Below are 25,456 nucleotides of genomic sequence, written 5' to 3' on the forward strand. Positions count from 1 at the left end.
ACACACAGGGCTCAACAAATTATGGAAAACCCTACTCGCCAAACAAAAAAGGGACTCGCCACCCCACCCCCAAGCATTTTTTAATGGCATAAATTACTAATAAGTTATTAATAAATATCACCCAAGTTATTAATAAATATGGGTATGTCTACACTACCCTCCTAATTCGAATTAAGAGGGTAATGTAGGCATACCGCAATTGCAAATGAAGCCCAGGATTTGAATTTCCTGGGCTTCATTTGCATAAGCGGGGTGCCGACCTTTTTAAATCCCCGCTCGTTCGAACCCCGTGCAGCGCGGCTACACGGGGCACGAACTAGGTAGGTCGAACTAGGCTTCCTAGTTCGAACTACTGTTACTCCTCATTCCACGAGGAGTAACGGTAGTTCGAACTAGGAAGCCTAGTTCGAACTACCTAGTTCGTGCCCCGTGTTGCCGCGCTGCATCGGGTTCGAATGAGTGGGGATTTTAAAATGGCGGCACCCCGCTTATGCAAATGAAGCCCGGGAAATTCAAATCCCGGGCTTCATTTGCAATTGCGGTATGCCTACATTACCCCGCTAGTTCGAACTAGCGGGGTAGTGTAGACATACCCTATCTTATAAATCTCTACCTTTTCCCTCTGCTGTCATATCTCCTCCCCTTGCTCCATCAGCTCCCCTTGTGCCTGCTGCCCCCCAACTCCTCATCCTGCTTTGCTGTCCTGACTCCTGCTCTTCTCACTGCCCTCAGCCTTCCTGAGACCTGCCCCCCTTCACCAGCCCTTCTCTCCCCCCCTGTGCCCACTCCTCCAGTAGCCCCACTCTGATCATGTGAGCTACCCCTCCTCATCCCCTCTCCTAACACCTCCCTCTACACACCTGCCCTGCCTCTCTCCTCTGGTGCTGGTCCCTCCCGTGCAGGTGTCTGCCCTTCTGCCTCACTCCCAGAATCCCCTGGCACCTGCACCTTCTCTTAGCCCTACACCCTTCTGGTGCCTCCCTCTTCCCTCACTGCCCCTGCTCCCTTTGCCCTCTTTTTCCCTGATGCCCACCCCCTCACCACCCTCTGCCCCCATTTCCCTCATGCCCCTGTGCCCTCACACATGCCTTGCTCCATCCCCGCCTTCCTCATGCCCACCCCTTCTTTCAAGCCTTCTCTCAGCACCTCCCCCTCCCCCCTCTAGCCCCCAATGCCCTTACCCTCTCCTCTACCAGCATCACCCTGTCCCCACTCCCGCTGACATCTCCCCTCCTGCCCTTTTCCTCATTGTCTCCACTTGGCCCCCTGGCATTTGTCTCTCCTCCACCCCTGTCCCTTGGTGCCTTCCCCTTTCTTCTTCTTCTTCTCCTGACCCCCTCCCCTCCGCACAGCACAGCACAAGCCCCTTCCCCTCCCCTACCTGGCTTCTGCCTTCCACTTTGTGGGGTTGCCTGAGCCTTTTTTAATCCAACGGTCACCAGCCGTGACGTCAGGATGCCATGTCATGCCAGTGTCCTGGTGTCTGCCGGCGTCCCGCCCTCTGGCTCATGCCCCAGCTTCTCGCACCAGAGCTGCACATAGGCAGCCCGGTGCTGAGAATCACCGCACGTCCCCGTCCCTGGAGGCATTCTGCTCCTCCACCAGCCGGTGGATCGGATGGGGCCACGCCGCCTGTATTGCAGGCTTTGGCCAGCCTGTCACAACGGCCCACCGGGCCAGTCCGCCCCTGCACTCGCCAGCTTGTAAAATCTACTTGCCACAGGCGAGCAGGCGAGTGTATTTGTCGAGCCCTGTATATATATATGTATATGCAAACTCTTGCTTAAATACAAAATTTAACTCAATCATAACAATAACTCATTATCCCTGCCTCTCTCTTCTTCTATTTGTTGTTTTGTTTTGTTTCTCCTTCTTGAAACTGAGTCCTTTTTCCCCTTGGCTTGAATTGCATCAGATCACACCAGGCTGCCACATTATTTTTCTAAATCTCTGCTTTCATCTATTATATATTTGAGAGAGTTTGTCTGTAAGTTTCTGTGTTCAAGAACTCCTCCTAAACAGTAAGAGCTAGGACCATCAAATTTGATATACAGCTTCTTCTTATCATAATTTAAGGGTTTGGTTCTGCCAGGAAAATGGGATTTGCCTGGAATGGAATTGCTTCTCATAAAACCATACAGAAAAAGAGACAGAATCACCAGGCAGAAAGGGATTGGCTGGGGGTGTCCCCTCACCATAGGACTGCCCCACTCTGCTCCATTGTTGGCTGTTTCCCCTTCATCAGGGAATAAGGGGAAAGTGCACAGTTTGCTACATTTCTCACTCTGGCTGGGGAGCATAGGGGCCAGATGAGCTGTGCACTTTGCTTTCACTCCCTGACAGGGACAGGAAGGGGGAAAGCAAGCAGCTCTGGTACAAATCTTGGGAGGGAGCTTTGTCCTGCCTGCTTCCCCACACACCCCTGCTACATACACATGCATACACACAGTCCCCTGCCCTCCTCACCCCTAATCCCAACTTCTGCACCCCACACGCTCCCAGCCCTCTGCCCTAAGACTCTCCTTAAGGACCCAAGCAATGCCAGGTAAACGTTTTAGTTTAAAATAAAAGCAAATCTCTAGTCTTTCGGTCACAGAGAAAACAGTAAAAACATGAAACAAGTGAAAACTGATATAGCTATCTTTGCTGAGACTGCAATGAGTTTGAAACAATAGGCTACAGAGATGTGAACTTTCTGATTCATCTCAATATCCAATGAAAGGCAATTCAATATCCAGTTATTTAAAATTTCAACATTATTAGTGATATTACTGATATCAAAGCATGCAAGAAAGCCCAGCTCTAAAGAACTACTCTCTGTGGTGTCTGACAGCATAACAAAGGTAGTGTTTGGTAGACACTACCTTTTTCCAGGGTGACACAAAACACTAATGGGTTAAAAAACCCAAATAGAATCCAGAGAGTGATCCTGGGAAGATTAGTCATATGCTACACTGAAGGTTTGATAATTCTTACCCACGCTTTCCATCAGTAATGTGTAATGTTGTGTTGCATGGTATGCCCAATGCATTGTCATGCTATTTATCTGACAAAGTTCAATTTGTGGCACTTCTAGGTTAGGTATTGCTAATTGCCATTTACAGCTGGTGAAAAACTCATCATGCTTTCACTATAGATACTTGTCTCACAATCTTGGGTGATGCAGCTCCTGAAACAGTGAGTTGCATTCCACTGTCACATGTTACTGTTTCACATCTCAAATCACTGATATTGCAAAAGATATTGAAGCTCAGTTGATAGAAATGGTAAGAACATCAAGCTGATTTGCAATTCAGCTGGATGAGTCAACAGACATTTCTAATACAGCAGTTCTTATTGTTTATGTGCACTATGCCTATGAGGGGCATTTCATGAAGATCTATCCTGCTGTGCAGAACAGCCACAAAACACAAGAGATGCCAAAATCTTCTGGGTCCTAAATGACAGTGTGGCAGGACACAGACTTTAGTGGGGCTGCTGCATTGGAATTTGCACTGATGGAGCAGCAGCAATGACTGGCAGACATTCCAGTACAGTAACGAGAGTGATGGAATTGTATTGACTGCTCAATCAACACACTATTTTATTCTTCGAGTGATCTGGGCAGCCAAGAAATTGTCTCCAGAGCTTAATAATGTCCTTTGTGTAGTTGTTAAAATTGTGAATTTGTAAAAGCAAATGGACTGAATTCTCACATCTTTGCTACAAAATGTGAAGGAATGGGGTCCAAGCACATCACTTACACACTGAAATGTGGTGGTTATACCATGGCAAAGTATTAAATGGAGCATATGAACTGCAACATGAACTTGAAGCCTTTCTGTCACCAAAGAAGTCTCTTTTGGCAACATACTTTCAGGTACAATTTGTATATTTGACAGATATATTTGATCACTTCAATCAGCTCAATTTCTCTAGTCAAGGAAATACATCAGGTGTCTTTTATTGGCTGACAAGATCACAGCCTTTTAAAAAAGCTCGAAATCCCAAAAGAATCTGGCATAACTGTTATGATATTCCCATCTTTTGCATCTCTTGTTATTGATGACAGTAAATGGATCTGCCTCTCCTAGGTGAAATAATTACATCCTGTCTAAAAATCAGCTCTCCAAAAGTTTTAAGACTACTTCTCATCAAACTCTGATACACAGAAAGGAAAACAATGAGCCTGTGATCCATTCTCCTCTCTAGAAATTGAGACCTTTCTGTAACTATCATTGGGAGGACAAGTTGCTGGAACTACCAAATGATGAAATTCTGAAGTTAGTTTCATGAAGTGACTCTACCTGTTTTCTGAAATAAAGTCAGAAGGGAACACCTATAACTCAGTGAATGCTATATCAAAAGTTTGCTTCTGTTCATTCCACATAACTCTGTGAAACTGGATGTTTAGCAATGACTACAATGAAAATAACACAACTGTCTGAGCATTGGAAAGACAGTTCCAGTGTTTTTGTCAGACATACACCCCTATATTGAAAGACTCATGTGTACAAGACAGGCACAAACATCTCATTAACTGTATGGTGAGTGACTCCATTTGATTTTTTAAAGTTATCTGTTAAATCTAAATCAATTGAATTATCACTGATGTAAAATATGAAGTAAACAGTATTAGACAAAATTATTGGTACCCTTCATTTGAAGCAATGTTTAAAAATCAGGTTAACATTCTTGTGTCTCATAATTGGTTGAACTGTACTTTATTTTAAAAAATAAACCAGAATTGGAGTTGTTAAGCAAGTAAGAAGAGCTTTATATGCAATTAGCACAAAAAAGTTTGATAATATAGGGGGAAAATATAGGGGAAAAAAGCAAGAAATAATAGTGAAAAAGTGTCCTTTTTTTTTTCATCTGAAGCAGTCCATTTAGGAAGGCAGCAAGCAAATCCCTGGTATCAAAGAAGCTGTGAAACACTGAGTTAGAGTAGTGTAACAATTTAAAAATGTGTTCTTGACTTGTGAATTAAACTGATTGGTTACTAGCTAAAGCAGAGGAAAATACCGTTGCTATCAACCGTATCATTTTTTATCCAATCATGATAACCTGCTACCGTGCTCACATACGGAAATGCTTGGCTCAACTCAAGTTGCTACAATCAAGACAGCTTTTAGAAATACCTGTCACTGTGCTAGTATTTCTGTTCAGTGAATGGTGCTGGTGTCTTTCTTAATGGAGGCTGCCACTGTTCTGAATCATTGCTGTTCATTGGAGGCGATAGATAAGATTATTCAGCACTTGTGAAGATGATTCCCTCAGTCCACCACTTAAAAGCACTAGAAATCAGAGATTTTCAAAGTTGTTGTAACTTAAAATTTATTTCTCAAAACACATTTGAGGTGAACCAAAAAATAAAATAATAGAATTTGTCATACAATAGCTCAAATTGTTATTACTTTCAAATGGTGAAGTTGTTTTTTTCAGTCCTGCTCCACATTATCAGATTGTCAAAGACTAGTGATATCTGTTGAATTGTTAATTAAATTATTCTTTATTATATTTGACAACTTAAATGTTTTAGTGGTTTAGTCGTCTTTGTAGGTAAGTGAAGTGATTAGCATGCATTTTAATTTTCAGTGGAGTTTTCTTTCATACATTTTGTAATATTTTTCAAAACTTTTTCACCACTAGGGGGCAAGGAACTATTTCTCCAGAAAGAAGGATTCAATATCTGAGTTTCATAGAAGCGTTATCTTAAAAAGGTCCTTTTCTGCTTCACAGTAATTGCAGTCAACATTAAAAATGTGCTGATCTCCAAAAGCCTCAAAAGGAAAAGTTTGCTGTTGGTTCTAACCTAAACCACTATAGCTTTAAGGCAATGGTTGGAAAGGAGAGGTGGAGGACCATAATGAGGATGAACAAGATGGCTCCTATATGGCAGAAGCCACTATTCCTTTATTGCTTTTAGGTCTGCTATCACTTATCAAGCCTCACAAGGTTAGGGTAGGTCAGAAATTGCATGTGAGAGCTATTAGAAATATTCAAATGTTACAGGAAGCGCCAATAGTGATTTAGTTGGTAGCACACCTCCTTTTGAGCTAGTACTTAGCTGATAGGATATCAGGGATCATATTTCAGGTGGTTTTGTTTGCCAGAACAATTTTTCCCAATTATTTTGTTCCTTCTTTTTTTTATTTCTCATCTTTTCTTTTGTCATCTTTTCCCTCTTTGCTCCACAGCAGAGAAGATTTTGCTGGGAATAAGATATAAGAATGAATTATTTCAAATTCAAAAAAGTAACTTATTTTAAACAGCACCATTTAAATTGCTCATTGTTATGAACATAAATTCTTAGAGAGCAAAATTCTGTTCTTAGGTGCACGTACACAAGACTCATGTTTACTGGGAGCTAAGCCTGTTGAGACTGTCAAAGACTGAAACAAGATCACTCAGAGGGCAGGAAGATTTCAGGCAGTACCAACAAATGGCAGAGGGCAAAAATACAATAGCTCATGACAGCAAAAATACAATAAATAATAAAGAGATGCAGCACATACAACCATGACCATGTAAAGAATTCTTGTCCAGCCAAAAAGTCAGCACACCAAAAATGTAAAGAGAAAGGTTTTTTTTAGAGCAAATCACTACAGAAAATAACATTTTTTGGGATACCAGGCTTGTGAAAAGGATTTAGAACTTCCTTGAACAGTAAATTCAAAGGCATGATGAATAAATAAGATTTACTCTGGACTAATAATACCTCTGTAATATCAGGATTCATGTACTGTTAGTAGAATGTTGTTACAAACACAGCAGCAGTCAACTATTGCTATTTTGAAAATTTCAAGGTATGTATCTCGGAGATACATAGCTGGATAATCCAGTAGTGAGCATGCCTATACCTGAGATGATGGGACGTCCGGGGTGTCCAGGTTTATGGATTTTGGGAAGCAGATAGAACAATCCTAGTTGGGGTTCAGAAGGTGTTTCTGTGTGGATTCGATCCCGAGTAGGTGTTTCTGTGTGAATTTGGCACGCTCACTACTGGATTATCCAGCTATGTAGACTCTCTTCTTAAACCCTACACAACCAACACTCCCAGCTATCTCTGAGATACTACTGACTTCCTGAGAAAACTACAAAACATCGATAACCTCCCTGATACCACCATCCTTGCTACCATGGATGTAGAAGCTCTATACACCAACATCCCAAATGAAGACAGATTACAAGCAATTAGAAACACTATCAAAGAGGATACCACTGCCAATCTGGTAGCAGATCTATGTAACTTTGTTCTCACCCACAATTATTTCCAATTTGAGGACAACTTATACCTCCAAATCAGCGGCACAGCCATAGGTACCCACATGGCCCCACAGTATGCTAACATCTTTATGGCTGACTTAGAACAACGTTTCCTCAGATCCCGTCCCCTTTTACCCCTTCTCTACTTACGCTACATCAATGACATCTTTATGATCTGGACCCATGGCCAAGAAACACTGGATGCATTCCACAGAGACTTTAACAACCTACACCCCACCATCAATCTCACCCTGGACCATTCTACATGAGAGATCCATTTCCTGGACACCACAGTACAAATCACCAATGGTAAATTAGGGTATGTCTACACTACAGAGTTAGTTCGAACTAACTTAGTTCGAATTAGTTAATTCGAACTAAGCTAATTCGAACTAACGCATCTAGAACTAAAAACTAGTTCGAATTAGCGTTTTGCTAATTCGAACTAGCATGTCCACATTGAGTGGACCCTGAACAGGGCTTAAGGATGGCCGGAAGCAGTGCCAGCAGGGCATCAGAGGAGGACTTAGAGCGTGGAGATGCTGTCTCAGGCTAGCCGAGGGCTGCACTTAAAGGGATCCAACCCCCTCCCCGGACAGACAGTTCTCAGGGGTGCCCCGCTTGAAAACCAGTCCTGGCTTGGAGTGCCCGGAGTACCCACACTGGGCACATCACAGCACTCGGCCATCAGACCGGCTGCACTTGCCGCAGGCTGCCATCTGGGGAGAGGGGGCAATTGGAGGGCTGCAGGAGAGCTTCCACCCCCAGAAGCCCGCAGAGCCAGCCCAGTCCTCCCCATCGGGGGCTCGTACCCCATTCCTCTCTCACCTCCTTCCACTTACCCTTCCCTAGCCCCTCTTCCTGATGTACAAAATAAAGATAACGTTTCTTCCGACATTGACTCTGTCTTTATTGAACAAAACTGGGGGAGACTGGGAAAAGGAGGTGGGAGAGGGGAAAAGAAAGGCTGGGAGAGGGGAGGGCAACTAACATGATCAGGGGTTGGGAACAGGTCCCAGATGAAGAGAGGCTACAGAGACTGGGACTGTTCAGCTTAGAAAAGAGGAGATAGAGCGGGGACAGGATAGAGGTCTCTAAAAGCAGGGGTTGGGTGGAGAGGAAGAGGGGGTGGGCTGGGGGACATCGGGTGGATGGCTCTGTGCCGTGCCAGGTGCAGGGTCTGCAGGCTGGGTGCTGGCAGGCTTGCACCTGGCACGGGCACCGTAGCCAGCCCGTGCCCCTTTAAGGGCTCCGAGGCCGGGAGGGGGGCAATAGAGTTTCCCTGGTGTTGGCCAGAGTGGCCACCAGGGAAACCTGGGGAGGGCTAGCCTCCCACTAGTTCGAATTAAGGGGCTACACACCCCTTAATTCGAACTAGTAGGTTCGAACTAGGCTTAATCCTCGTGAGGTGGCAAAATCTGCAGATGATATTAAACAGTTCAAGATACTTAAGACCAAAGCAGACTGTGAAGTACACATTGGAAAAAATAATCCCAAATACACATACAATGTGATGGGGACAAATTTAGCTCTAACTACTCAAGAGAGAGATTTTGGGGTCACTTTGGATAGTTCTCTGAAAATATCCACTCAGTGTGCAGCGGCAGTCAAAAAATTAAACAGAATGTTAGGAATAATTTAAAAAGGGATAAAGAATAAGATAGAGAACATCTTATTGCCTCTATATAAAACCACGGTATGCTCACATCTTGAATACTGCATACAGATGTGGTTGCCTCATCTCAAAGAAAGATATATTGGTATTGGAAAAGGTTCAGAAAAGGGCAATAAAAATTATTAGGGATTTGGAACAGGTCCCATATGAAGAGAGATAAAAAATGCTGAGACTTTTCATTTTAGAAAAGAGGAGACTAAGGGTATGTCTACACTAGACCCCTAGTTTGATCTAGGGAGGCTAATGAGGCTAATGACTGAAATTGCAAATATCCCGCGCTTCATTAGCATGTTCCCAGCCGGTCGCCATTTTAGAAATTGACTAGCCCAAAGTAACTGCCTGTGTCTACACACAGCAGTGAAACGGGATTCCGAATTAAAGCCTTAAATTGAATTAGCTGGTAAACCTCATTGCAGGAGGAATACCAGCTAATTTGATTTAGTGCTTTAATTCGGAGTCCAGTTTCACTGCCGCGTGTAGACGCAGGCAATTACTTCGAGCTAGTCAATTTCTAAAATGGCAACCGGCCAGGAACATGCTAACGAAGTGCGGGATATTTAAATCCCATGCTTCATTTGCAATTTCAGTCGCCCTCATTAGCCTCCCTAGATCGAACTATGGGGCTAGTGTAGACATACACTAAGGGGGGATATGATAGAGGTCTATATCATCATGACTGATGTGGAAAAAGTGAATAAGGAAAAGTTATTTACTTGTTCCCATAACAGAAGAGCTAGGGGTCACTAATGAAATGAATAGTTACCAGGTTTAAAACAAACAAACAAAAGGAAGTTTTTCTTCACACAGTGCACATTCAGCCTGTGGAATTCCTTGCCAGAGGGGGTTGTGAAGACAAAGACTTTATCTAGTTCTTTCTTGAACCCTGTTAAATTCATGAAGGTTATGTCCATCAATGGTTATTAGCCAGGATGGTAGGAAAGGTGTCCCTAGCTTCTGTCAGAGGCTGGGAGTGGGTAACAGGAGAGGGATTACTTGATGATTCTCTGTTCTGTTCACTCTCTTTGGGGAGGGAATCTGGCTTTGGCCACTGTTGGAACACAGGATGCTGGGCTAGATGGACCTTTGGTCTGACCCAGTGTGGCTGTTCTAATGTTCTTATGGTATGTTCTTAAGAAAAAATGATCCATTGCTGCCAAAAATACAAAGGAGTTAAAAATGATGATGAGCTATAATGAGGATTACTGGAACAACTGGATGTGGCATTCTTTGTTCTTTTCATGATTTGAATCTAAATTCAACACGTGTTCTTTCCAGAAATTTTATGGTACGTCTGTACAGCAGGGCTAAAGTGGAATTTAGCTACACAACTTCAGCTACGTTAATTATGTAGCCCAAGTCAAAATAGCTTAATTCAGCTTTTGGTGCTGTCTACACAGCAGGAAGTCAAAGAAAGAACACGCTTCCTTTGACCTGCCTTACTCCTCATTAAATGAGGATTACCATGAGTCGGAGGAAGAAATCCTCCAGCTCAACATTATTTTGAAATAAAGGCTTGTAGTGTAAATGCTCTAACTAACGTTATTCCAAAATAACATAGACATACCCCTGTGTAGACATACCCCTATACATTTTACAAAAAAGTGTGACATTGAGAGACGGAGGAGATGACAGCTGACAATTGGGTGGATCCATTCTTCACTGTCCATTTTCTAAATATTTCGTTTAACAAGGTTAAATTTAAACAAGGGTTTGATGTTTTTTTAAAGTGATACTGTTTTCCAGGTTTTACCGAAGCATATATTAAATGTAACTAGTCACAAACAAAGTTCTTTGCTTGGAGATTTACTGCCTTTTTTTTTTAAAGGAGTATCAAAAAGTTTAAATGAGAGTGTTGTAACAGGATCATAGTGGAGGATCCCTGAAGTGACAAATTTTGAGGCATTTCAAGGTGGAATTCCTCTCCTGCAGACTTCCTGGTTGAGACATAGGGTAGTGTGTAGTGGAGGTGATTTATATCTAGAAAATTTTAATCATGTAAAGGATGTAAAATTAGCTAATACCCTTTTTTAGTTCATTATGATGGAGGAAGAGAAGCTGGGTGGGATGAGATATGGCAATGGCTCACTCCCCTCTCTGGCCAGCAGATGCACAAGCCCTCCATGGCTATGTCTACACTACAAGGTTTTGCGCAAAAACAGCCATTTTTGCGCAGAAACCAGCAGAGCGTCCACAGCTCAAGCACATTTTTGTGCAAAAAAATTACAGGAAATTGACGGGACAGAGGGTTTTTTGCAGTAGTTTTTCCTCTCCCCAGGAGGAATAACTCCTTTTTGTGCTACAGCTCTTGCGCAAACAGGCATGTGTGGATGCTCTGCAAGGGTTTTTACGCAAGAACTGGCCTCCCGGAAAAAACTCAGGTGGCCCCTTGGATGCTCCGTAGCAGGCAGTCGGAACTCTATAGTTCCTGTCTGCTGGCCCCTCTTAAAGCTGCAGGCACCCTGCACATGCATTGTGGTAGGAAGCTTGCCCACAGCAGGTGCCTTTGCCATGCAGCTCTGTTTGCCACAACATGGCAGAGCAGGAAGGTGCCCGAGATCCCCCTGGCCCTTCCAGGGAGCAGCCACAGGGCTCCCAGGACCCACCCCAGGGGCAGCAAATGCCGCACCCCTGCCTGGTCCACCTCCAAAATAGCAACCCTCCTTGAATTGTGGGGTGAGGAGGAATCGCTTCAGGAACCCTGGACCAAACGCAGGAATGTGGGCATTTTCTTCCGCATGGCCAAGTCCCTGACGGAGCGAGGTCACCCTGCCTGGACCATGGAAGAGGTCCGGGACAAGGTGAAAGACCTCTACCAGGGATATGTTCGGGCAACAGAGCAGAGGGCTCATTCAGGGGCAGGACCCCACAGCTGCCCCTACTACAGGGGGCTCCACCACATCTTGTGGGGGGGGAGCCTTCTTCCCCCTCCATCATGGTGGACTCCAGCCTGGAGCAGCCCGTAATCCTGTGGCAAGAGCTGATCCCCGAAAAGGAGATGGAAGGGCAGGTCCTGCCCCAGACAGAGGAGGAAGAGGAGGAGCAGGACAGCGGGACCATCACCCTGGTCTTGGAACCAATCCCTGCCAGCCTGGATGTCTCCCAGGCCTTCGACGAGGCCTGGGAGGGATCTTTAGGTTAGGTTGGTGCGCAGGGGACACTGTGTCACAAGGGCTGCTAGGCCAGCACGTGCTGCTGCAGTCTGTGCACATGCAACCACGTGCACTGGGAAGGTGCAGCACGCGGGCACGGCAGCCAGCCCCTCAACATGGCCGGGAGCCTGCTGCCAGCCTCATGCGTGGCCACACAAGTCCTGTCCCCAGGGGCAGAAGGGGGCATACTCAGCTGCAAGCAGGCTAGCCGCAAGGGCGCAGGCACAACCCCACACATGCCCTGGAGCGCAGCACACAGGCGTGCCTGTATGTGCGAGGCAGCAGCCGCTCCCACACACAGCACAGTGAGCCTCAGCTGTGTATGTACATCCCAGGGAGGGACAGGCTGCACTGTCTCCTCTGCCACTTCTCAGGGGATCCCACTCTGGCCACACACTTCCCTTGCCTGCCTGTCCATGGTGTGTGTGGGGGGAGGGGGAGAGAAGCGGGCATGGTCATCTGGCCACTTCTGGGCCCATGTGACACAGGGCATGCTGTGCAGGCCACCCACAGCCTTGCACCCAGGACATACCCCTCCTGTGCACTGTGGACTGGTGAAATCACCACTCACACAGGAGGGCACAGCCACAGGGAATGTGTGTGTAGGGAGGACTGACCGCCCCTCCCTGTTGTGTTTTCTCCACACCTGGAGCAGCTGGGACAGAAGCCGTGCCACACCACTGCAGCCACCTGCCACAGTCTGGGAGAAAGGCCGAAGCCCCTGTTGGGGAGGCCCTGGGGCGAGTTACTGTGGGTCCTGAGAGAACCTCTCCCTCTGGGCCTCCCGAATGCGCACCCCCAACTGATGGGCCTGGTGGGTAGCCATGTCCAGGGCTGCTCAAAGCCATGACCCTCGTGGGTCACCTCTGCTACCTATCCTGGGAGGAAGGCCTACCCCTTGCGCTTCATTAGATTGTGGAGCACACAGCAGGCAGACACTACCTCGAGGATATTCTGCTATCCGACTCCAGGCGGGTGAGGAGGCAGTGGAAGTGTCCTTTGAGGCGCCCAAACACACACTCCACCTGCATGCAGGCTCTGTTGAGTGAAGTGGCCATGGTGAAGTGGCCACGGTGGTCCATCAGGGCCTGCAGGACTACCAAGAAGTAGCCCTTCCGGTTCACAAACTGGGCTGCTTGATGGTCTGGGGCCCGGATGGGGATGTGCATGCCGTCAATGGCTCCCCCGCAGTTGGGGAACCCCAGGGTAGCAAAATTGGCCATGGTGGCGTCCAGGTCCTCCATATGGACGACTCTGCACAGCAACAAGGAGTAGATAGCCCAGATGACATGCAGAAGGAAACAAAAAAACACACAAAACAGAGAATGAGAGAGGGGTTGTGTGATCCCAGTAGGACATGCCCACCCCCCTCTGCTGGGCCCACCCCCACTCCCCAGGAGCCCCCTCCTGTGAGCCCGTGCCCCCACCCCACCCCCAGTAGGGCTGTGTGAGGCCAAGAAGGCACAAGCCCCCTTGGGCCAGGGCTTCCTCTGACCCCCACTCCACTCCATACAGTTCCCAGCTCTCCTGTCCTGAGGGGCCCCCTTATGCAACACTCTTCCCCTCACCCCTGGGCAGGGGCTGCAGCCTGTGATCTCCTTACCTTCAACAGGATGGTCCTAACGGTGGACTTTCTCACCCCAAACTGGTTAGCCACCGAGCGGTAGCTATCTGGGGTGCCCAGCTTCCATAGTGCGTTTGCAACCCACTTCTGGAGTGGGATGGCAGACTGCAGGTAGGTGTCACATCATTGGAGGGTGGGTGTGAGCCAGGCACAGAGCTCCTAGAAGGCGGTCCTGTGCATCCGGAAGTTCTGGACCCATTGCTGGTTGTCCCACCGCTCCAGGACCAGCCGGTCCCACCAGTCTGAGCTGGTCTCCAGCCTCCAGAATCTTCTCTATATGGTGGGATGCAGCAGCCAGACAGAGGCTGATGAAGAGGATCTCGGGGTCCACCTCCTTCAGGAACAGGAATGCTGCTGGAAGCAGGCACTGCAGGGAGTGCAGCATGGCCATGGGGGGGGGGTCCATAGAATGCCCAGGGGCAACTCCGGCTCCATAGCACACAAGGGAGAGGAGGAAAAAGCTCAAGAGCAACTGGTGACATAAAGCCTGGCTAGAACTGGTTCCAGGGGGCTTCATAAGTGAGAGAGCATCCAATGAGTGTGGATGCTCTCTTGTGCAAAAATGCATCGCTTTTGCGATGTGCTTTTGAGGTGTGAATGCGCTTTTGCACAATAAGCTTTTGCGGAAGAGCTCTTCCGCAAAAAGCTTCTTGTGCAAGAAGCCTGTAGAGTAGACCTAGGCTGGCTTCACACTTCCCCCAGTGCAGGAGTGTGCACATATCATGTGCTCAGTTAGGAAACAACTAAGTCTATAATGGTTCCATCATTTTCTGTTCTCGTCAATATATGCCTGATCAAGAAACTAGTAGGAAGTCCATTCTGGATTGGTTGAGCAGAACAACACAGAGTAAACAAAAATACACAACTAGAAACCAGTAAATGGAAATAGGCATGGGTTGTTATTCACTGCTCATATTTTCCAGAAGCACACATTTAAACACCATCCAGGAACATATATGCAAATATACATCTGCCGAAGTAAACTAAGCAGTATTTGGGGTAACTTTTCATGAATTATATGATGAAAAGCACAGATATACCTACTTCTGACAGCTAAAATTTAATTTTACCATTCAAAATCAAACCTGTTGCAATGTCTTGCTTTAGCGAAGTGTATTTTATTTTTCTTTAAATCATAACACAAAGTATCAAATTCCTGCTCTCACTTGTGTATCTGTGGCTCCCATTGTTCCATGTGATAGATTTTTCTTTACTTGTGATGGTGTGGATCAACCCCACACTGTACCTGACAGAGTGACCTTAGCCCAGCTGGCTGAGAGGGCCTCACTCCCAAACAGCCCTGCTGGGCAAGCTCCAACTGAAGAGTGATTATAAAAGCCTCTAGAACAGCTCAGTCAGGACTGACTGCAGAAGGGGAAGGAGGTGCTGAAGAAGGAAGAGAGAGGAAGCACAGCCAGACCAAACAGCAGCAGCCAGGCCAAGAGGTGCAACACAAGGAACTGCAGAACCAAAGTGAGCCTACAGGTGCTAGCAGGAAGTAGCCCAGGGCGGGGAATTGATCCCTAAGGGTATGTCTACACTACAAAGTTAATTCGAACTAACAGATGTTAGTTCAAATTAACTTTAATAGGCGCTACACATACAAACCGCTAGTTCGAACTTAATTCGAACTAGCGGAGCGCTTAATTCGAACTAGGTAAACCTCATTCTACGAGGACTAACGCCTAGTTCGAATTAAGTAGTTCGAATTAAGGGCTGTGTAGCCACTTAATTCGAAGTAGTGGGAGGCTAGCCCTCCCCAGCTTGCCCTGGTGGCCACCCTGGGCACAACCAGGGAAACTTGTCTGCCCCCGTCCCGGCCCGGGAACCCTTAAAGGGGCACGGTCTGGCTACAGTGCCCGTGCCAGGTGCAAGCCTGCCAGCACCCAGCCAGCAGACCCTGCACCTGGCACGGCACGAACCAGCCACCCGCTGCCACCCAACCCTCCGCCTCTTCCCAGGACCAGGATGGCGGCTCCCAGGAGCCTGCTCAGGACTGCAAGAGGCGGGCGCCCGCCTGGTCTAGTGTGGAGATTGTGGACCTCATCCATGACCTCCGCACTAGGCACAGGAAAGTGGCCGTCTAGGGCAGGATAGCTGCCAGCCTGGCCACCCGGGAGCAGGTTTGCATGAAAATCAAGGTGGTCCACTGAGACCCCCGATCCTGAGCCCTGAGCTTAGAATGTCCGTACTGGGTCAGACCAAAGGTCCATCTAGCCCAGTAGCCTGTCTGCCGACAGCGGCCAACACTAGGGACCCTGGAGGGGATGGACCGAAACAATGACCAAGCCATTTGTCTCGTGACATCCATCTCCAGCCTTCCACAAACAGAGGCCAGGGACACCATTTCTACCCCCTGGCTAATACCACTCCATGGACCCAACCTCCATGACTTTATCTAACTTCTCTTTAAACTCTGTTCTAGTTCTAGCCTTCACAGCCTCCTGCAGCAAGGAGTTCCACAGGTTGACTATTTGCTTTGTGAAGAAGAACTTTCTGTTATTAGTTTGAAGCCTGCTACCCACTCATTTCATTTGGTGTCCTCTAGTCCTTCTATTATGGGAACTAATGAAGAACTTTTCTTTATGCACCCTCTCCACACCACTCAGGCTTTTATAGACCTCTATTATATCCCCCCTCAGTCTCCTCTTTTCTAAGCTGAGAAGTCCCAGTCTCTTTAGCCTCTCTTCATATGGGACCTGTTCCAAAGCCCTGATCATTTTAGTTGCCCTCCCCTCTCCCACCTCCTTTTCCCAGTCTCCCCGAGTTTTGTTCAATAAAGAGAGTTTCTATTTTTGAATACACGTGTTCTTTATTTTGTACATCAGGAAGGAGGTTTAGGGAGGGGCAAGTGGAAGGAGGTGAGAGAGGAATGGGGTACAAGCCCCCGATGGGGAGGACTGGGGTGGCTCTGCGGGCTCCTCGGGGTGGAAGCTCTCCTGCAGCCCCCCGATTGACCCCTCCTCCCCTGGATGGTAGCCTGCGGCAAGTGCAGCCGGGCTGATGGCCAATTACTGTGATGTGCCGAGTGTGGGCATTCAGGGCACTCCAAGACATGACTGCTTTGCTGTCCCTCATCTAGTTAGACAAGCAAGCGGGGAACCCCTGAGAACTGTCTGTCCGGGTGGGGGTCGGGTCCCTTTAAGCACAGCCCCCGGCTAGCCTGAGACAGCAGCTCCACGCTCTAAGTCCTAATCTGATGCCCTGCTGGCCCTGCTTCCGGCCATCCTTAACCTCGGTTCAGGGTCCACTCAATGTGGACATGCTAGTTCGAATTAGCAAAATGCTAATTCGAACTAGTTTTTAGTCTAGATGCACTAGTTCGAATTAGCTTAGTTCGAATTAACTAATTCGAATTAAGTTAGTTCGAATTAGTGCTGTAGTGTAGACATACCCTGAGTGCTCAGCATGTTGTGGTAGGTTTCCCTGCTAAGTGAGCATTGGACTGAGCCGCTGCTGGGCTGTGATCTGGTGGAATGGGAGGGCCCGGGTCTTCCTACCCCCTCTGTATATACCCCCGTGTGGGGGAAGTTTTACCTGAATGTGAACTTAGGCCGTTGGGCCGTATTATTCTGAGAATACTGGATTTGCACATGAACTGAGGCCGTTGGGCTGTATTACCCTGAATAACAAGGACCTGCATATGGATTTGGGCTATTGGGCACATTGCCCTGAGTATAAGGGGCTTGCATATGAATATAGGAGGCTGTTGGGCCATATTATCCTGTGTATAAGGGACTTGCACATGAATTTGAGCCATTGGGCCATATTACCCTGAGTATAAGGGACATGCGTAGGTACTTAGACCATTCGGCCATTTTGCCCTAAGTGACAGAGATTTGCATATGGACAGGGGTCATTGGGCCACAATACCCTGAGAAAAGGGCCGAGGGTACAGACTGAGGCTGTCTAGCCGCCCCGTAAAGTGATTTGGTGACGGTCAAAATGTCCCATCAAAGGCAATTAGACTTGAGGGGTCTCCAAGGGTTGGTCGCCCCTTGACACATGTACACAACCATTCTTTAGAGTCTGCCAAATATATAGGAACAGATTACTGGTCATATCTTCAGTACTATGTGAAGCAAACTTTCACTCTCAAAAACTGATAATTTCCTCACAAACTCCACTTTGCACAGTGTAATTTTGCAAAAAAGTAAACTTTCAGGGTAACTATTAAAGTTATATTTTTAAGAGCTCTCAGCACAGGCTTTTTATTCTCTCTTTTGTTGTCATAAACCTGTAATTAACATGTCACAAACTAAAAAGGCAAATGAGGAAATATGAGATTCTGATATGTCTGCTTTCTGGCATGCCTTTGAGGACTCTGAGTTGCCAAACATGAAGCAGCTGTACGATGGAGCCCAAAGAAGCAGTCCTCTTTTATAATTCCTTTGGTGTTTTCTGAAATCGTACATGGTTTTTAGACCAGCCAACACATTTATATGATTATTTAATAGATAATCAAAACTTCTCACTATTTAAACAATTATTTACTATTTACAATACTTTTACTTTTTAACTTGAAATTCTAACATCTGAGATTCTATTGCTGTTCGTTTTTCTCAGTGCCACTGCAATCAAACCAGGGTGTTTTGTATTCTGTCCCTGCCCTGTAATGGTTTTCCACATCTGCCCTCTTTCAGTGATATATATTCTCTTCTTCTTCCCCTACTCTTGCATTGTTATCATATAAATATTAAATGTGCTCATTTGCTTCTTCTCAAGTTGATATTCGGTTCACAATTATAATTAATATCCTACTCAGTAAACACATGTTGGACAAGAAAAATGTAATATGGAGATGTATTTCTCATATTTATCTCACCAAGGACTCAAATCAACAAAATACATTTAGTTAAAATTCCATGAAGTAGATGGTACAAATATTGGCACCTCATTAATCTGGCAAGTTCAGTAAAAATCAGCTAGCTCATGGAAGATCATGATAAATAATCTTTCACTCACCATTAAATCATAGACCCACATTAAAGGGCACAAGATTAACACTTTTCAACACTGTCAGCTGGTTAGAAATGTTTGTTTTACAATGTTTGTATTTCAATGTCATACTAGTGTGTCATTGTCACAATGCAGCCATGAAGAGGTTATGATGAAAACATCACTATACTGCAACTCAACATTTCAATGGCATATGCCAGTCCTAACAAAATCAACAAAAAGAGACATGAAAACTGAGATTGGTAACGATCTACTAGTGAAGAGAAACAATTGAACAGCTGACCCACTACATATAACAAATATATAAAAAGAGAAAGCACCAAATCAAAGAATAATATTTATATATTTACACCAATAAAGGTCTACACTAAACCATTTATCCACAACAAGATGAATCCTGCTTCCAGTATCTCTGAGGCATACACAAGATGCAGGCCTGGCCCCACACCTGTAACCCCTCTTGCTATGCAGTTAATTTGCCAACTGATGACAGCTCGCAAAGCTTCCTAGTGTGTCAAGGAGGATATGCCCTTCATTCCTCTTCACCCTGTTTGGTATGCTATGCACTCTGGGGTGGCATAGAAGGAGCATAGTTCATGGGCTTCCTGGAGCGCAAGTACTGCAGTTTTGCCTGACCTCTACATGGACCACAGAAGGCAGTGGAAAGGCTTTGATGATCTTTTAGATGGCAACCAGAATGACCAGCTTCCCTCAATGGTCAGCTTCAGAATTATACACCAAAAATTATTTTAACCATGCAGATAGGATATGAATTTCACTTGTTTCATCAATAAATAACAATTCCAAAAATGTGGAGTCATTGTTCCATGACTATATTCCTCCTTAAAATGTCTTCCAGCTAGCTTTGCCCCTGGCTATTAGGGTTGCCACTTTTTCAGAGAGAGCAGTGGGGAGTCAGGAATACTTTCTCATGAAGGTTTGTAGTACACAAATTTTATTCAAATTACTTAGTAAACTACCTTGCATAATAAGTGATTTACTTATAATAATAAATGTCTGTTTTTAAAACCGGTGAGTGGATTTCATGCTGGTGAAGACATTAATTTGACAAACAAGGTGGATGGTGTTCCTTTTTCTTCAAAACAGCAAAGAGGGCAAGCTTCTCCTCTTACTCTGTACCCCATTAGCAATGACCTGAGGCACTGAATTTCCCAGTTTGTGCTGACTTAAGAAGGGGTCCCATAGACTGAAATATATTAATTAAAAAATCCTACATTAAAGGAATATGAAGGTCACAAAGCCAAGCATTCAAGAGTTAGGGAAATGCCAGAATTAAAATGTAGACTCTTTGAACATATGCATTATGGTACAATTTGTAATTATGTGATTATATTATTTTCACCTACACAGATCATCTGCAGGGTTTATAACTACAACCTTTAGATCCACAGCATAAGTAGCTATCAATTGAGCTAAAGGGGTAATGAGAAGCACAAATAAGTTGTTAGACTCTACATTGAGTAGCTATTAGCAGCAGTGTGACACAGTCTTTATCAGAGGGTTATACAGCTGTTTGAAGTAGAAGTTTGGGAATCAGTTGGTTCTGGGCAGTTTATATGGCCTACAGGTTACTGACAAGCACAGAGGTATTGCAGATCCTTTCTGAAAGACTAGATGGCTAAGACTCAAATCTACTATGTTAAGAGACATAGGTTTTATTCCCAGCTCTGCCAGAAGTGATCTCATGGTACTCTCTCCATTTTATAGATAAAGTAGAAAAAAATTCAACGTACCACCTAGACTGGAGGGCCAACCAGGTTATGGAGTCTTTCTCCTGTGGAAGAATTATTAAATGTAAAGAAATATTAACAGCAATTAGCACAAGAGGTGAGACTTGAAATCATGGCCTCCTGGATTGCAGCTATGTACACCTTTTTCCTAGGAACAAGGCATTTATGTAGGTCACATGCATCCTTTTGCATGCGTCAGTATTTTGACAGAGAGAGCTGAGAAAAGTGTGACAGTCTTCTGAAGTTAGAGATCGTTCCACTAAATTTAGGAAAAGTTGCAAGTCTTGCTCACTATGGATTGTATCTTAAAGGACTGATTCATCCCTAAATGATGAAATCAGATTGGTCAAGTGTACATTTTCCAGAAGTGCCCAAATTGCCTTAAGCTATGAACTGTATTAAGTAGAAGATATTTATTCACCATAGAATGCTCTAGGAGGCAAAGTTTACAATATTCTATTTGGAATTATTACAGTTTGTATTTGAATTACTATAAACTAATATTTTCCACATAAGAGAACTCTTCAGAAGCTATTTTCCTACTTCCTGTTTTCATTTTTAATAACATGTTGCCAAAACGCTTCTTAAAAGGAAAGGGAACAAGCATAAAATATTTTGGAAAAAGAGGAATTTGCAGCTGGAGAATGAGTGAATGGCATCCAGCTGGTTTTTTTTCTGTCTCCATTTTGCTTCTGTTTTGTACAGTAAGTGAAACAAAATGGTGGAAATCTCAGCTATGCTGTTTTTTAGAACTAATAGCATTTCAAATACTATTAAATCCTCCTTTGATCAATGTACTGTCCCTGTGCAACATATGCATCCTTTTGGGTTTGATTCTATCATATACTTGCTAAGTTTCACTCAGATTTACTAATTTGGTATTTTAAAACCGTTTTCTGGAGTATCTCCATGGAAGGCAGTATTGGGCATGCTACTGGAGACAAGAACTCCTAAATTTTATTATTGCATTTCCCAGTGAGTTGCTGAATTGGCACCTAAATAACTCACCTGATTTTTACAGCTGTCTAGCAACTGTAACTCACATTGGCTATGGTGGAGCTCTGAAATTTAAACCACATATTTAGGTCTATGGATTCAAATGCCAATTTGTAGATGTCCAAGTCTAAATTAGGGCTTAACTTCCATAATTCTAAATGCTAAAAATATGTTTAAGAACATATCTCAGATTATTGTGAGAATTGCCATATTTATAAATCTTTACTAGTATAAGGTGCTATGTAGATGCTATTTTATTATTTCTTATCTCGTGATAGTGATGATGGAGACATTCTACAGATATATTAGAAGCAAGAGAAAGACCAAGGACAGGGTAGACCCATTGCTCAGTGAAGAGGGAGAAACAATAACAGGAAACCTGCAAATGGAACAGGTGCTTAATGACTTCTTTGTTTTGGTTTTCATCAAAATGATTTATGGTGACAGGATGCCTAACGTAGTGAGTAGTAGTGGAAATGGGATAGGTTTGAAAGTTAAAATAAAAAAAGAACAAGTTAAAAATTACTCAGAAAAGTTAGATGTCTGCAAATCACCAGGGCCCATTGAAATGCATCCTAGAATACCCAAGGAGCTAATAGAGGAGGTAAATGAGACTTTAGTTATCATCTTTGAAAAATCATGGAAGTCCGGAGTGGTTCCAGAAGACTGGAAATGTGCCCATCTATAAAAAAGGAAATAAAAACAACCCAGGAAACTACAGACCAGTCAGTTTAACTCCTGTGCCAGGGAAGATAATGGAGCAAGTAATTAAGGAATTTATCTGGAAGATAATAAGGTGACCGGTATCAGCCAACATGGATTTGTAAAGAACAAATCATGTCAAAGCAATCTGATAGCTTTCTTTGTTAGGATAACAAGTCTTGTGGATAAGGGAGAAGCAGTGGACATGGTATAACAAGACATTAGTAAAGCATTTGATGCGGTCTCGCATGACCTCATCAGTAAACTAGGGAGATACAACCTAGATGGGGCTATAATAAGGTGGATGCATAACTGGCTGGATGAGGCTGCATCTACACTGCAAGGTTTTGCGCAAAAACCTGCGGAGCATCCACACCTCAAATGCACTTTTGCGCAAGTAAATCAACAGTAAAATGGCAGAACAGAGGGCTTTTGCTGGTGTAGGTAAACCTCCTTTTACGAGGCATAACTCCCTTTTGCGCTACAGCTATTGCGCAAAAAGGCAAGCGTGGACGCTCCAGAAAATTTGGAGAAAAGCACAGGTGTTCTGAGGGCAATCAGAGCTTTCTTGCGCAAGAGCGTCCATGCAGTGTGGACGCTCTCTTGCGCAAAAGCACATCATTTTTGCAATGTGCTTTAAGGTCTGGACATGCTGTTGTGCAAGAAGTTTTTGTGCAAAAACTCTTGCTCAAAAGGCTTCTTCCACAAGAAACCAGCAGTGTAGACGTAGCCAGAGAGTAGATATTAATGGTTCACCATCATGCTGGAAGGGCATAAGAAGTGGGGTTCTATAGGAGTCTGTTTTGGGACTGGTTCTGTTCAATATCTTCATCAACGATTTAGATGATGGAATAGAGAGTACGCTTATGAAGTCTGCATATGATACCAAGCTGGGAGGGGTTGCAAGTGCTTTGGAGGATAGGGTCATAATTCAAAATGATCTGGACAAACTGGAGGAATGGTCTGAGGCAAATAGGATGACATTTAATAAGGACAAATTCAAAGTACTCCACTTAAGAAGGAACCATCAGTTTCATACATATACTGAATGGGAAGCGACTGTCTAGGAATAAGTACCGCAGAAAGGGATCTAGGGGTCATAGTGCACCACAAGTTAAATATGAACCAACAGTGTGATGCTGTTGCAAAAAAAGCAAACATGATTTTGGGATGCATTAACAGGAGTGTTGTAAGCAAGACACAAGAAGTCATTCTTCCACTCTACTCTGCACTGATTAGTTCTCAATTGAAGTATTGTGTCCAGTTCTGGGCATCATATTTCAAGAAAGATGTGAAGAAATTGGAGAAGGTGCAGAGAAGAGCAACAAAAATGATTAAACGTCTAGAAAACATTACCTGTGAGGGAAGACTGAAATAATTGGACTTTAGTTTAGAAAAGAGAAGACTGAGAGGGGACATGATAACAGTTTTTAGGTATCTAAAAGGAGGGAGAAAATGGTTCTTCTTGGCCCCTGATGATAGGACAAGAAGCAATGGGCTTAAATTGCAGCAAGGAAGGTTTAGGTTGGGCATTAGGAAAAACTTCCTAGTTGTCAGAGGTATCCCGAAAAAACTCTGCCACATCCAGGAAATGCATTTGCTCTTCCGCTTTGTTTTGCAGAAGAGCAAACACACATTTTTTCGGAAGCCCCTGTATTCCTCGTTCCACGAGGAAGAAGGGGGCTTTAGAAAGAGGGTTTTTTCCAAAATTGGGCCCAGTCTAGACGGGCCAAATTTCGGAAAAGCCTCTTCGACAAAAGTATCGGAAAATGATATGCAAAATGTGCTCCACATTTTGCATATCTTTTTCTGATAGATACTCACAGACTGGATGTACCAAGGGTGGTTAAGCACCGGAATAAATTGCCTAGGGAGGTTGTAGAATCCCTATCACTGGAGATAGTTAAGAGCAGGTTGGATAGACATCTATCAGGGATGATCTAGATGGTGCGTGGTCGTGCCGTGAGGGAAGAGGACTAGACCTGATGATCTCTCAAGGTCCCTTCCAGTTCTATGATTCTGTGGAATTTGCAATATGTTTCAGTGTACAGCTGCGGGGGGGAGGGAATCATATGTATGTCAATGGAATTTCATTATCACACTCACCATTTTTGATCTCACACATTCAAATTGCTGTCATTCAATAACTTGATCAAATAAATACATTTTATAATATAAGATTATACAAGATTTCCTATAGTGTTTTATACAAAAATATTTTTTTACTTTAAATTCTCCAAAACAAAAGAAGCAACTATTAAAATCATTTATCCTAGCTGTAAACTTCAAACGCTCACATCTTTTTCTGCGAGCTTGAGATGGCCAGAAATTAAAGAGTCTTGTTCTCTAAGCACTCAGAGCAAGATTCCTCTCTACTTCGGTTCCTTACCAATGAAGCTACCAGACACAGGAAGGAAATGATAAGTTTAATGTTGTGCTGAATGGGAAGGGTACTACCCTTTTCTGGACATCCCAGCCATTTAGTTAACTAGATTACCTGTAAGGATTAAACCCACAAAAAAAGTGGGTCCTAAAGAATCTCCAGAAAATGCTAAGGAAGCAGGAAATGTTGGAAAAAAGCCAGGAGAGCCAATGAAAACAGAGTGAGTTTTTGAATGGGAAGCAATGATTTTCCTGCTGCAGTTTTGTATGACCAGAGAGAGCAGGCCTGAAAAACATGTATTGAGCCAGGAACAAGGCTGGAAATATCCAGAGATATCCATGCCTAGAGAAGGCCTAAACCTGGGAACAAGATATATGTGAGTAGAACAGGGAATATATAGTCAGAGAGAATGAGGTTATTTTCTTTATTTTTGGGTTCGTGCCCATGTGACCTCTCCCCAAGCCATACACTGTGACTGTGTTTAGACTGGCATGATTTTGCGCAAAAGCAACCACTTTTGCGCAAAATCTTGCCACCTGTCTACACTGGCCGCGAGTATTTGCGCAAGAACACAGACTTTGTAATGTACAAAAATCAGTGGTTCTTGTGCAAACACTCTGACGCTTCTGCTCAGGGATAAGCCATCTTGCGCAAGAGGGCCAGTCTAGACAGCAACATTAATTTCATGTGCAAGAAAGTCCGATGGCTAAAATGGCCATCGGAGTTTTCTTGCGCAAGAGAGCATCTACACTGGCACGGATGCTTTTGTGCAAAAGCAAATATTTTGTTCAAAGGCACATGCCAGTATAGATGCTCTCTTGCGCAAATACTTTTAACGGAAAAACTTTTCCGTTAAAAGTATTTGTGCAAAATCATGCCAGTCTAGACGCAGCCTGTAACTTTTAAACTGAATCTCAGGGAAGTAATTCTCTGTGTTTTTAATCCTTTTTTCAGTTGATCTGTAATACC

This window comes from Pelodiscus sinensis, chromosome 2 (genome assembly GCF_052426305.1).
Source record: "Pelodiscus sinensis isolate ZL-2025 chromosome 2, ASM5242630v1, whole genome shotgun sequence".
Taxonomy (NCBI): domain Eukaryota; kingdom Metazoa; phylum Chordata; order Testudines; family Trionychidae; genus Pelodiscus; species Pelodiscus sinensis.